This window comes from Ambystoma mexicanum, chromosome 4p (genome assembly GCF_040938575.1).
Source record: "Ambystoma mexicanum isolate Mex_15411 chromosome 4p, UKY_AmexF1_1, whole genome shotgun sequence".
NCBI lineage: Eukaryota > Metazoa > Chordata > Amphibia > Caudata > Ambystomatidae > Ambystoma > Ambystoma mexicanum.
In genome coordinates, this window is record NC_090927.1 from 907,851,983 (window position 1) to 907,866,404 (window position 14,422).

A 14,422-nucleotide genomic window follows, 5' to 3' on the forward strand; every position below is an offset into this window, starting at 1 on the left:
GCGTTCTGCTGCAGATGCAGAATAACGCGAAGCACGCTTCATCTATCGGGTGTGGTTTAAATAGCCTTGGAGTGATGAGGTGTCTTCTTCCACGGCCCCGCCTAGGTAAGAAAAGAGTTCCAGTTTCCAGAAGAGTTCCAGTGCTGTATCCAGGGAGTGGAGCTGCCCCACCCAGGTAAGAAAGTAGTTCCTGTTCTCAGATGGCTTCTAAGTGGCTGGTAAGTAAGCAGCATGGTCTGCTGCACGTAAGTCCACCCAAGCATCTTCACACCTATTATGAGCCCGGCGCTTCCAGTGCCGGGACCAATGGTTTTGATGAGCCTGGTGCCACCGGCGCCAGGACAAGGTCTAAAAGGTCCCAGTGGGGACCGGCTGGTGCTTAGGATTAGGGTTAGGGGCCTGCTTCCAAGGACGTTGGGCTGGTCCTGGCTCCTTGGAAGCAGTGATCATGACAGTACCCCCCCTCAAGGCCCCTCCTAAGCGTGTCTTCTACGGGGGTTTTGGCTTGTCGGGGTGATTCAGATGGAATTTCTTGACCAGACGAGGTGCGTGGACATATTCTGAAGGTTCCCAAGACCTTTCCTGGGGTAACCTTTCCAATCAAGCAGATAATATAACTTAGATTTGGAGATCTTGGAGTCTAGGATGTTCTTAACTTCGAATTCAAGTTCTCCATCTACTAAAACTGGTTCTGGGAATTCAGTCAATCGGGTTTCTGGTTGTACTGGTTTTAATAAGGAGACATGGAATACTGGGTGTATTTTCATATGCGTAGGTAACTGTAACGCTCACCTGATTCCCGTAGAGGCACCGGTCTTGACTGGGCGTATACCGTATCTTCAAAGGTGATGTGTAACACACGGCTGGCTCTTTGGGCTGGACCTCTGTGCACTGTATGTCTGACTCGAAGGGTAAGATGTCTTAGGTAAGTGAACGCCGTGCTCTCCATCTGCCTCGGGGCAGGGTGCTGTAACCAGTTTCTTCACTGGATAAGGGGAGCAGGTCTCTTGACTTCAGAGGACTGCTGTCCGTCGTTTACTGCACGAACGGTAAGTTTCGAGTAATTCTAATGTCTTTAAAAGTCTTTAGTAATGATGTCTCTTGTTTTGCAGGGTTCCGGCGATGGCGGATGACGGGCTGAAGTGAGTTGAAGTTGGAGCCCGTGTGATGAATGGAAGCGCCTGGAAGCACGTAAGTAAGCGCTTGTTGCCTGCTTCACGATGCGCTCTAACTGTCTTTTTATTTTGCAGGTACAAGTTCGGAGCGGCTGCAGGGTGCCGGAATACCCACTGGGCTAGATGTGGAAAGGAGTAATGGCACGTGAGTATTAAAGTTCCCCAATGTCTTTAAACGCACCTTGTTTTGTCTTTCAGATGCGGGATGCAGCGCCGAAGGCCTCCGGAGCGTGCGAAGAGTTGGTAAGCTTTTGTCTTTCAGATGCCGGAATGCTGTGCGAAGACCTCCAGAGTGCACTAAGAGTAGGTAAGCCTTTGTCTTTCAGATGCCGGAATGCAGCGCAAGGCGTTGGAGACAGCCGATGGACCAGGTAAGTGAAGCGCTGTCACTGAAGACCGTAATGCTAACCTGTTCTTTCTTGTCTTTATAGGTGTTGCTGAAGACTGGATTCAGGATGGTAAGCCTTTTTCCTTAGGCCCAGGATCAGATGCAGAAGACACGATGAGCGTTCTGCTGCAGAGGATGCAGAATAACGCAAAGCAAGATTCATCCATCAGGTGTGGTTTAAATAGCCTCCTGTAGTGCTTAGGTGTCTCCTTCCACAGCCACGCCTAGGTAAGAAAAGAGTTCCTGCTTTCCAGAAGAGTTCCAGTGTTCTGAACCTAGGGAGTGGCTCCTGCCCCACCCAACAGGAAAAGTAGTTCCAAACAGAAGAGGATCAGAGGCTCAACTGGCAGGCAAGTAAGCAGCATGGTCTGCTGCAGGTAAGTCCACCCAAGCATTATGAGCCCGGCGCTTCCAGCCCTGGGACTGGGCATATTTATGAGCCTGGTGCCACTGGCGCCAGGACTGGGTCCAAAAGGTCCCAATCGGGACTGGTTGGCACTCGGAACCTGGGTTATGGATCTGCTTCCAAGGAAGTTGGGAAAACCCTGACCTTTTGGAAGCAGAGATCATGACAGTACCCCCCCTCAAGGCCCCTCCCAAACCGGGCTTCTCCGGGGGTTTTGGCTTGTCAGGAAATGTTCGGTGAAATCTTTTGATTAGGCGAGGAGCGTGGACATATTCAGCAGGTTCCCAGATCTCTCTTGGGGGCCGTAGCCTTTCCAGTCAATTATGTAAAATAGTTTAGATTTGGAGATCTTGGAGTCCAGAATGCTTTTGACTTCAAACTCGAGTTCTCCATCAACTAGGATGGGTTTTGGAGATTTAGTTAGTCGGGTTTGAGGTTGCACGGGTTTTAATAGAGAGACGTGGAAGACCGGATGTATCTTCATGTGCGGGGGCAAGTCCAACTTGACCGCTACTGGGTTTACTATGGTAGTGATGGAATAGGGACCAAGGTATCTTGGGTTGAATGTGCGTGGCCCTTTTAGAGGTAGATATTTGGTGGATAACCAGACTTGATCCCCTACTTGATATTGAGGGGCTTCCTTCCGATGTTGATCTGCTCCTTTCTTGTATTGTTCTTTAGCCCTTTGAAGGTGAGAAACAGCTTCCTTAAAGGCTTGGGTGATTGTAGAATGCAGGTAGTCTACTGCTGGTGTTTCAAGATCTTGGAGGGGATCCAACTCCGAGGTTCGAGGGTGACTGCCGTATAAAAGAAAAAACGGGGTTTTCCCAGTTCCCGAATGGACAGAGTTATTGTAGGCATATTCGGCTATCCAAAGGATGTCTTTCCAAGTTTTTTCAGTTTGTTGCAGCATGCAGCGTAAATACTGTTCCAGAGTTTGATTGGTCCTCTCGGTTTGTCCGTCGGTCTGAGGGTGGTGACTGGTCGATAGTCTCACATCAATTTGAGCCGACCGACAGCAACTTCGCCAAAAATGAGAAATAAATTGACTACCTCGGTCCGAAATTAGAACCGAAGGAAAACCGTGCAGTCGGATGATGTTTTCGAGAAATTCTCGGGCCAGAGTTGCTGCTGTTGGCAAGCCTTTGAGCGGAATGAAATGCGCCATCTTGGAGAATAAGTCCACGATTACTAGAATCGTATTATATCCGGAGCATGGAGGTAGATCGGTGATGAAGTCCATAGAAAGCGTATGCCAAGGGCGAGGTGGGATGTCAATAGGGCGTAAGAGGCCTGCTGGTCTTTCCTTTTGACTCTTGTTTTGGGCGCATACTCCACAGGACATTATAAAGTCTCTGATATCTTTTTTCCAAGACGCCCACCAGAAGTAGCGCTTGATCTTTTCTGAGGTCTTGGCCATACCGGGATGTCCTTCCATTAAAGAATCGTGATAACAAGAGATTACTTTTTGCTGTAAATCTGTGCTGGGCAGGTATAATCGTTCTTGGAAATACAATAAGTTGTCCTTTACTGCAAATTCCTTTCCCTGCAGATGCCAATTCTGTATGTCTGCTGGAGTTACAAGTTGCCTGGCTTTATCCTTAACTTCCTCTATGGATTGTGTGGCGATTACACCCAGAATTCTTTGTTCGGGAATGATTGGTACAGGTTTAGGGTTGATCAAGTGTTCTTCCACTCCTACCCGAGAAAGGGCATCAGCTTTACTGTTTTTTGTACCAGGTCGATAGGTAATTATGAAGTCAAACTCGGCAAAGAATAATGCCCAACGGAGTTGTCTAGAGGATTGGGCTTTTGCGGTTTTCAAATATTGCAGGTTTCGGTGATCCGTAATCACAGTAACGGTGTGTCGGGCCCCCAGCAGATAATGCCGCCAAGCCTTAAAGGCAGACTTGATAGCCAGAAGTTCCTTGTCAGTAATCGTGTAATTGATTTCAGGAGGCGAGAATTTGCGGGACCAAAATGCCACGGGATGCAACTGATTGGTTACCGGGTCCTTTTGTGATAGAACTGCCCCCATGGCAAGGCTTGAAGCATCAGTTTCCACGATGTAGGGGAGTTCGGGGCGAGGGTGTTTTAAGATTGGTGCAGAGATAAATTTAGTCTTCAAATCCTGGAAAGCTTGTTCCGCCTCGGTAGACCATTCAAAACGTTTGTTTTTCTTTAACAAGGCAGTGATGGGCTGGACTATTCGAGAAAATTCGGGGATAAACCTGCGGTAACAGTTAGCGAAGCCTAACATGCTTTGCACACCTTTTACGTAGGATGGTGATGGCCATTTGAGAACTGCATCGACCTTCTTTGAATCCATACGCACTCCGCAAGGTGATAATATGAATCCCAAGAATTCAACTTCAGTCACGTTGAAAACACATTTTTCCAATTTAGCGAAAAGTTTGTGTTGACGCAATCTTTCGAGGACCATTTTCACGTGTTTCCGATGTTCAGATTCTGATGAAGAATAAATGAGGATGTCGTCAATGTAAACAACAACACACACATCTATGAGCTCTCTGAGGACATCGTTCATAAAATATTGAAAGGCGGCCGGGGCATTGCAAAGTCCGAAGGGCATGACCTGATATTCAAATAGCCCATATTTGGTGCGGAAGGCCGTCTTCCATTCATCGCCCTCTTTTACTCGTACCAAGTGGTAGGCTCCTCTAAGATCCAGCTTTGTATATATGCATGCTTTTCTGACTTGGTCCAGGAGTTCAGGGATCAAAGGTAACGGATATCTATTCTTGACGGTGATCTGGTTCAGGGAGCGATAATCTATACAAGTTCTAAGGTCTCCTTCCTTTTTTGGAACGAAGAACAAAGCTGAAGAAGCAGGGGACTTGGAAGGACGAATAAACCCATTTGCCAGGTATTGATCCAGGTATTGTCGAAGGTGAAGGTTCTCAGGCTCGGTGAGGGCATAAATTCTACTACAAGGAGGAGTAGATCCAGGTATCAGGTCTATCTGGCAGTCATAAGACCTATGAGGAGGTAGAGAGTTAGCCTGATCCTTCCGGAAAACATCTTGGTATTCTAGGTATTCGGGAGGTAACTGGGGAGTCTCTGAAGAAATTGCTGCCAGTGCAAAACCAGGTGGAGGGTGACAAGTAGAGACACATTCTCGAAACTGGACCGTTCTTGCTCGCCAATCGATCAGAGGATTGTGTTTCTCTAACCAAGGTATTCCTAGAATAATCTGAAACTGAGGAGCCTTGATCACATCGAACACGATCTTCTCATGGTGTCCATCTTGACTTACTAGCGTCACTTCTTGAGTGGTATGCGTTACTGGTCCGGAGGCTATCTCTGTTCCATCCACTGTAGTAATGACGTCCTTTACAGCCTTGGGACAAAGAGTTAGATTCATCCTCAAAACCATTTCATGATCCACATAATTGCCGATGGCACCGGTGTCGACGTAAGCTTCAATTGCATGTAATCGATCCGGATTCTCAGGGCTAATGAGGACCATAGGTATCACGAAATGCGAGGTCACAGAACTGGTTTTCATGCTCGGCAAGAGGACCTCTATTCTTGTCGGGCGAGGTCGTTTCCCTGCTCAGAGTTTGTAACTTTGGTAACTGCAGCACCTACTGCCTTCTTGGCAGGTTTCACCGGACAGTCTCGAAGAAAGTGCCCTGAGTTTCCGCAATAGAAGCATAATTGCAACTGTTTTCTCCTTTCCCGCTCCTTTTGTGTTAGAGGACCTTTCAGGCCCCCTATTTGCATGGGTTCCCCGGAGTCTACTCCTTTGGAAGGAGTTGGCGGTTTGGAAAATACTCGAGCATCAAACTTGGAACAATCGGCCTTTCTGTTCTGAAGTCTGTGATCTATTTGAACGACTAAGTCTATATAGTCCGAACAATCTTGTGGGGGATTCACTACTTGGGCTAACACATCTTTGAGCTCTCCACGTAGACCTCTATAAAACAGCGTAATCCTTTTGTCCTCAGGCCATTGAGTTTCCACTATGTCTGTTGAAAGACGCAATATAAGCCAAAAGGTCTTGATTACCTTGTTGCAATGAAAGAAGCTCATTGTCCAAGGCCTGCCCCTGTGAATGTCTTGCGAACAGTTTTTCCATACTGAGCTGAAAAGCTTGAAAATCATGGAGGACCGGATCATCTTGATTTACTAGAGGGATCGACCAGTCTGCCGCATTGCCACTAAGGTACGAAAGCACGAAAGCTACTTTAGCTTGATCAGTTGGAAAGGCTGCTGGCCGGCATAAGAAATGCAACCGGCACTGATTGATAAATACTGCAAACCTCTTTGGGTCACCAGAAAATCGTTCGGGCGGAGCCAGAGGTACATTCCCAGGTAGGTTGATCTGCACTGGATTCAAAGAGGATGTAGAAGGAAGATTTCCCCCAGATGCGGGTAACGGGGTCTGTCCGGCTTGTGACTGTAGCAATTGTCTAGCGAGATCATCTGTTCGCTCCTTGGAAATAATCAGTTCCCTTCTTAGAGCGTTCGTTTCCTGACGGGCTGCATGCACTTCTGCCCTTAGTTCCCCAAGTAACTGGGCTAGCTGGTCGGTATCCGAGGTTTCCATAGCGCCTGGACGGGAGTTTTGCGGTAGGCTTTGCGTTCTGTAACGCTCACCTGATTGCCGTAGAGGCGCCGGTCTTGACTGGGCGTATACCGTATCTTCAAAGGTGATGTGTAACACACGGCTGGCTCTTTGGGCTGGACCTCTGTGCACTGTATGTCTGACTCGAAGGGTAAGATGTCTTAGGTAAGTGAACGCTGTGCTCTCCATCTGCCTCGGGGCAGGGTGCTGTAACCAGTTTCTTCACTGGATAAGGGGAGCAGGCCTCTTGACTTCAGAGGACTGCTGTCCGTCGTTTACTGCACGGACGGTACGTTTCGAGTAATTCTAATGTCTTTAAAAGTCTTTAGTAATGATGTCTCTTGTTTTGCAGGGTTCCGGCGATGGCGGATGACGGGCTGAAGTGAGTTGAAGATGGAGCCCGTGTGATGAATGGAAGCGCCTGGAAGCACGTAAGTAAGCGCTTGTTGCCTGCTTCACGATGCGCTCTAACTGTCTTTTTATTTTGCAGGTACAAGTTCGGAGTGGCTGCAGGGTGCCGGAATACCCACTGGGTTAGATGTTGGCATATTTATGAGCCTGGTGCCACTGGCGCCAGGACTGGGTCCAAAAGGTCCCAATCGGGACTGGTTGGCACTCGGAACCTGGGTTATGGATCTGCTTCCAAGGGAGTTGGGAAAACCCTGACCTTTTGGAAGCAGAGATCATGACAGTAACTCCAATTTGACAGCCACCGGATTAATTATGGCAGATATGAGGTAGGGTCCAAGGTATCTCGGGATGAAGGTGTGGGGTCCCTTTAGAGGCAGGTGCTTAGTGGATAGCCAGACCTGATCTCCTACAGCGTAGTGAAGAGCCTCTTTACGGTGTCAATCTGCTCCTCTTTTGAATTGAGCTTTAGCTCTTTGCAGATGGGCCGAGGCTTCCTTAAAAGCACGGGTGATCTCCGAGTGCAAGTGATCCACAGCAGGTGCTTCGAATTCTTGGGGAGGATCCAGGTTAGAGGTTCTAGGATGGTGTCCGTATAGTAGGAAGAAGGGAGTCTTCCCTGTTCCAGAATGAATCGAATTATTGTAAGCGTATTCAGCGATCCAAAGAATATCCTTCCAGGGGTTTTCAGTTTGTTGGAGCATGCAACGTAGATATTGCTCTAGAGTTTGATTTGTCCTTTCGGTTTGTCCGTCAGTTTGGGGATGGTGACTAGTTGAAAGTCTTACATCAATTTGGGCTAGACGACAGCAACTGCGCCAGAAGTGAGAGATGAATTGACTTCCCCTATCGGAGACTAAAACCGAGGGAAAACCGTGTAGCCGAACGATGTTTTCTAAGAATTCTCGGGCCAATACTGAGGCTGATGGTAGACCCTTCAGGGGAATGAAGTGAGCCATCTTGGAGAATAGATCCACGACTACTAAAATGGTAGTATACCCCGAGCATGGAGGTAAGTCCGTGATGAAATCCATGGACAGGGTATGCCATGGACAGGGAGGGATGTCTAGTGGCTGTAATAGGCCGACTGGTTTCTCCTTCTGACTTTTATTCTGGGCATACACACCACAGGAGATTACAAAGTCTCTAATATCCTTTTTCCATGACGGCCACCAGAAATGTCTTTTAATCTTTTCCATGGTTTTGGTAATGCCAGGGTGACCCCCCATTAGAGAGTCGTGATAACAGGAGATTACTCGTTTTTGTATTTTCTCACAGGGTAAATGCAATCGTCCTCGGAAATATGGTAGGTCTTGATCCACTGAGAATTCTTTCCCCTTTAATTGCCAATCTTGCAAATCGCCCGGAGTTAGGAGTGATTTAACCATGGTCTCGATGTCTTCAAAAGATTGAGCGCTGACCAAACCCAAAATTCTTTGTTCTGGGTTTATGGGTATTGGTTCTGGATTGGTCAATTGTTCATCTACTCCCATCCGGGAGAGAGCATCTGCTTTTCCGTTCTTACTGCCTGGTCGATAAGTAATTATAAAGTCAAATTCTGCTAGAAATAGAGCCCAGCGAAGCTGTCTGGAAGACTGAGCTTTGGCTGTCTTTAGATATTGTAAATTGCGGTGATCAGTCATTACGGTGACTGTGTGTCTGGCTCCTAGAAGATAATGCCGCCAGGCTTTAAAGGCCGATCTGATGGCCAAAAGTTCCTTGTCTGTAATTGAATAGTTGATCTCGGGAGGCGAAAACTTGCGGGACCAAAAGGCAACAGGATGTAGTTGGTGTGTGACCGGATCTCTTTGTGATAAAACTGCCCCCATAGCAAGACTAGAAGCATCCGTTTCCACGATGTAGGGGAGTTCTGGGCGAGGATGTTTTAAAACAGGTGCAGAAATGAATTTAGCTTTTAAGTCCTGGAAAGCTTGTTCTGCTTCAGAAGACCACTCAAAACGTTTGTTCTTTTTCAACAGAGCGGTGATGGGCTGGACTATCTGAGAAAATTCAGGAATGAATCTGCGGTAAAAGTTAGCGAACCCTAACATGCTTTGAACTCCTTTTACAGAGGTTGGTGATGGCCACTTGATGATTGCATCAACTTTCTTTGAATCCATATGGACTCCGTTAGGTGACAATATGAATCCCAGGAACTCGACTTCCGTTACGTTGAAAACGCATTTCTCAAGCTTAGCAAAAAGATTATGTTGACGCAATCTCTCGAGAACCTTTTTAACGTGTCTCTGATGTTCCTCTTCAGATGATGAATAGACGAGGATGTCATCAATGTAGACAACAACACACACATCAATGAGTTCTCTAAGGACATCGTTCATAAAATACTGGAAAGCAGCAGGAGCATTACACAGTCCAAAGGGCATCACTTGATATTCGAATAGCCCGTACTTGGTGCGGAAGGCCGTTTTCCATTCATCGCCCTCTTTTATCCGTACCAAGTGGTAGGCTCCTCTGAGATCCAACTTTGTGTAAATACATGCATCTTTGACTTGATCCAGGAGTTCAGGGATCAAAGGTAACGGGTATCTGTTTTTAACGGTGATCTGATTCAGGGCGCGGTAATCTATGCAAGTCCTAAGGTCTCCTTCCTTTTTCGGAACGAAGAACAAAGCCGATGAAGCTGGAGATTTTGAAGGACGGATAAACCCGTTAGCTAGGTATTGGTCTAGGTATTGTCTGAGGTGAAGGTTCTCTGGCTCAGTGAGGGCATAAATCCTGCTGCAAGGAGGAGTTGTTCCAGGTATCAGATCTATTTGACAGTCGTAGGACCTATGAGGAGGCAGGGTGTTGGCTTGATCCTTCCGGAAGACGTCTTGGAATTCCTGGTATTCGGGAGGTAATTTGGGCACCTCCTCAGAAGAGATTGCTGCCAGTGAAACATCAGGCCGAGGATAACAAGTGGTAAAACACTCTGGAAACTGAACCGTCTTTGCTCGCCAATCGATCTGAGGATTGTGCTTCTCTAACCAAGGGATTCCCAGAATGATCTGGAACTGAGGGGCCTTGATTACATCGAACACGATTCTCTCCCAGTGTCCATCTTGATTCACTAGCGTCACTTCTTGGGTGGCATGCGTTACTGGTCCGGAGGCTATCTCCGTGCCATCCACAGTAGTGATGACGTCTTTCACTGCCTTAGGGACAAGGGGTAGATTCATCCTTGATACCATTTCACGGTCCACATAGTTACCGATTGCTCCGCTGTCAATGTAAGCTTCAATTGCATGCAAACGATCCGGACGTTCAGGACTAATGAGGACCATGGGTATCACGAAATGCAAGGTCACGGGACAGATCTTAACGCTCGGCAAGAGGACCTCTACTCTTGTCGGGCGAGGTTGTTTCCCTGCTCAGAATTTGTGGTACAGGTATCCGCGGCTCCTACAGTCTTCTTAGCTGGTTTCACTGGACAGTCCCGAAGAAAGTGTCTTGAGTTTCCGCAATAGAGGCATAATTGCAGCTGCCTTCTTCTTTCCCGCTCTTTCTGGGTTAAAGGTCCTTTCATGCCCCCTATTTGCATGGGTTTCACAGTGTCAGCTCCCTTATTCGAGGTCTGTGGTTTAGAAAACACTCGGGTATCAAATCTGGAACGATCTGCCTTCCTGTTCTGTAGTCTATGGTCCAATTGGACAACTAAGTCAATATAGTCAGAACATTCTTGTGGAGGATTCACAACTTGCGCTAACACATCTTTGAGCTCTCCACGCAGGCCTCTGTAGAAAAGCGTTATTCTCTTGTCCTTGGGCCATTGTGTTTCCACTATGAGTCTATTGAAGGAGGCTATATAAGTCAAGAGGTCTTGATTACCCTGTCGTAATGAGAGAAGTTCATTGTCCAAGGCCTGCCCTTGTGCATGTCTTGCGAACAGTTTCTCCATGCTGGACTGGAAGGCCTGAAAATCATGTAAAACCGGATCATCCTGGGTGACTAAAGGGATCGACCAATCTGCGGCGTGGCCACTGAGATAAGAAAGCACGAAAGCCACCTTGGTCTGGTCTGTTGGGAATGCAGCTGGTCGACATAAGAAGTGTAGGCGGCACTGATTGATGAACACTGCAAATTTCTTTGGATCACCAGAAAAGCGTTCGGGCGGAGCCAAGGGAACATTACCGGGCAGATTGATTTGCACTGGATTTGAAGATGATGCAGAAGGATAACTTCCTCCTGGAACCAATCTGCGGCGCTGCCACTGAGATAAGAAAGCACGAAAGCCACCTTGGTCTGGTCTGTTGGGAATGCAGCTGGTCGACATAAGAAGTGTAGGCGGCACTGATTGATGAACACTGCAAATTTCTTTGGATCACCAGAAAAGCGTTCGGGCGGAGCCAAGGGAACATTACCGGGCAGATTGATTTGCACTGGATTTGAAGATGATGCAGAAGGATAACTTCTTCCTGGAACAGGCAAAGGTGTCTGTCCTGCCTGCGTTTGTAACAACTGCCTAGCAAGGTCCTCTGTTCGCTCCTTGGAAATTATTAGTTCTCTTCTTAGAGAGTTTGTTTCCTGACGAGCTGCATGTACTTCTGCTCTTAATTCCCCGAGCAACTGGGCTAGTTGATCAGTGTCTGAGGTTTCCATTGCGCCTGGGTAGGAGTTTTGTGGTGGGCTTCGCGTTCTGTAACGCTCACCTGATTCCCACGGAGGCGCGGGTCTTGGCAGGAAGCTGTCTGTGACTCGAAAAGTGATGTGCAGGACTCGATTGGCTTCTGGGGTCGAACCTCTTCGCACTGTGTGTCGGACTCGAAGAGTGAGGTTTCTGCAGGTGAAAGAATATGGGGGTTAATGGTCTGGGTTGTTGAATGTCCCTCTCTCTCTCTCTCTCTTCCCAGCTTTTTCGTAGAGCCCCCAGGTCAACGTGCTCACCTTATATAGGTAAATGCTGGGCTCTCCATCTGCGTCTGGTGCAGGGTGCCGTTGCCAGTTCCTTCACTGGTGAAACACAGGCCTCTTGAATTCAGAGGATGGTTACCGTCGTTATCTGCACGAGCGGTGAGTTTCTGGACACCTTTGTCTTTATAGTCTTTACATGCGTGGCACGTTTATATGCAGACTCTGTATAATGCTTTTCCCTTATGTATTGCAGGGCTCTTGAGATGAAAGATGAAGTGAGGCGCCTGGAAGTTCGTAAGTATGGCAAGCGCTCTAACTGTCTCTTTCCTTGCAGCTTAGTTCGTGTTAAAGAGACGCCAGAGTATTCGCAGGCGTTTTATTGCGACGAGCATGATGGACGTAAGTAAATACCTGCTTAATGTCTTTTCTTTTGCCTTTCAGATGTTGGGTTGCAGGGCCGGAGTCCGCGGAATGCCAGTAAGTTGTTAACAATACTTTGTCTTCACAGGCGGCGATGCAGAACGAAGAAATCCGGAATTCACAGCGTGCGGGTAAGTATGGCAATGCTTTTGTTTTTGCAGGTGGAGATGCGGCGTGAAGAAACGGCCGCAGCCGATGGATCAGGTAAGTAAGCACTGCGTGTAAAGTTCGCGTTGCTAACCCGTTGTTTCTGTTCTTTGCAGGTGCTGATGATGTCTGGATACTGAAATGGTAAGTAGGATTCTTGCAGGTCCAGGATCGGAAGAAGAAAGGCCGGAGCAGACTCGGTGAGCGTTCTGCTGCAGATGCAGAATAACGCGAAGCACGCTTCATCTATCGGGTGTGGTTTAAATAGCCTTGGAGTGATGAGGCGTCTTCTTCCACGGCCCCGCCTAGGTAAGAAAAGAGTTCCAGTTTCCAGAAGAGTTCCAGTGCTGTATCCAGGGAGTGGAGCTGCCCCACCCAGGTAAGAAAGTAGTTCCTGTTCTCAGATGGCTTCTAAGTGGCTGGTAAGTAAGCAGCATGGTCTGCTGCAGGTAAGTCCACCCAAGCATCTTCACACCTATTATGAGCCCGGCGCTTCCAGTGCCGGGACCAATGGTTTTGATGAGCCTGGTGCCACCGGCGCCAGGACAAGGTCCAAAAGGTCCAAGTGGGGACCGGCTGGTGCTTAGGATTAGGGTTAGGGGCCTGCTTCCAAGGACGTTGGGCTGGTCCTGGCTCCTTGGAAGCAGTGATCATGACACATATATCATCAGCCCTCTCTCCAAGAATGGCCGCCAGGAGAACTTGTAAGTCCCTTATGGTCAACGTATTTCTTCCTGTCATTTTCTCTAATTTGTATATCCATTTCCCAGCCCCTGAAGGCAAACTATGAAGCTTGCCTTTTAAATTATCCTTGTCCATCTGTGGCCATGGAATGTATTGTGGTCTTGCTCCCCCCTTCTCTAACAAGGGGAACTGCGTGAACCCCATCCCATAGTCTGATCCCACTTTTAGTCTATCCATGGCAGGGATAATCATCCCTGTCTGTCTCCTGGCCGGCAGTGACCTTAACCTGCTTACATATGGTGGAGACACTTCCTTTTCACTATATGATCGTCTTTGGCGAAATTCAAGGTATGATACAGGATCTGGCGTTCTTTCTTTAGGATGTTCCAGATCCGACCATCTCACCTCCTTATCCATCGGAAGGTTTCCCAAGGTTATATACACACCGTCTCCCTCTGCCCCACGGCCCAATTACCATTCTTCGTCTGACATTGCTAAACCCCAGCTGGTGTGACTATCCTCCCCTTCTTGGTCTAAAACTAATCAATTTAAGGACAATGCTCGATGTTTACTAGTGAGCATATAATCCTCTTCAACCGGTGAATTAGGTACTGGGGATTGATCATCGTTCCCTTGAGTTCCATACTCGCGATCTCTTCTTAATTGCTGATAGGTCCTATCGATCCTTTCTCCAATGCCTTCCATATCATACCTTTCTTCGTCTAGCGTTGCTCTAGGTGTTTCTAACATGTTCTACTTTATTGGGAGAATATCTCTCTCTCTGATTGTATTTCTGGGCTGTGCCTAATTTGTTCCTTACGAATAAGACTGGTATCCATACATCGCTGCCTTCTGTTTTGTTCTATTTCTTCATCTACTTCCCTTTGCTTTCTTGCATCCCTTCTAACTCTTTCTTCCTCCTGCCTTCATTATTCCCTCCTTACTCCTTCCCTTCTTTTCTCATCTTCCGTTCGTCTCTGTAATCTTTTATTCTTTGTTTGTGCTTCTTCCACATCTATTTCTAGCCTTTCTGTCCCTCTCTTCTATCAGTCTTTGACTATTGTCGTACCTTCTTTGTTCCTCTGCCTGTTTTTCGTCTTTCTCTTAATAATAATAATTGTTGTTCCCTATATATCTGTTCTTGTCGATCCCTACTTTTCCTTCCTTGCTCATCCTCCTTTAATCTACTCTCTCGTTCCTTAGCCTTCTTCTCTTGTTCGTCCTTATCTTCTCTTTGCCTAACTTCCCATCTATCTTGAGTAATATCTGTCCTCCCATCCATTCGATTTTGTACTAATGCTACCTCATCAGCCTTATACTTTTCTCCTTTCCATCTCTTGATTTTTTGGTAT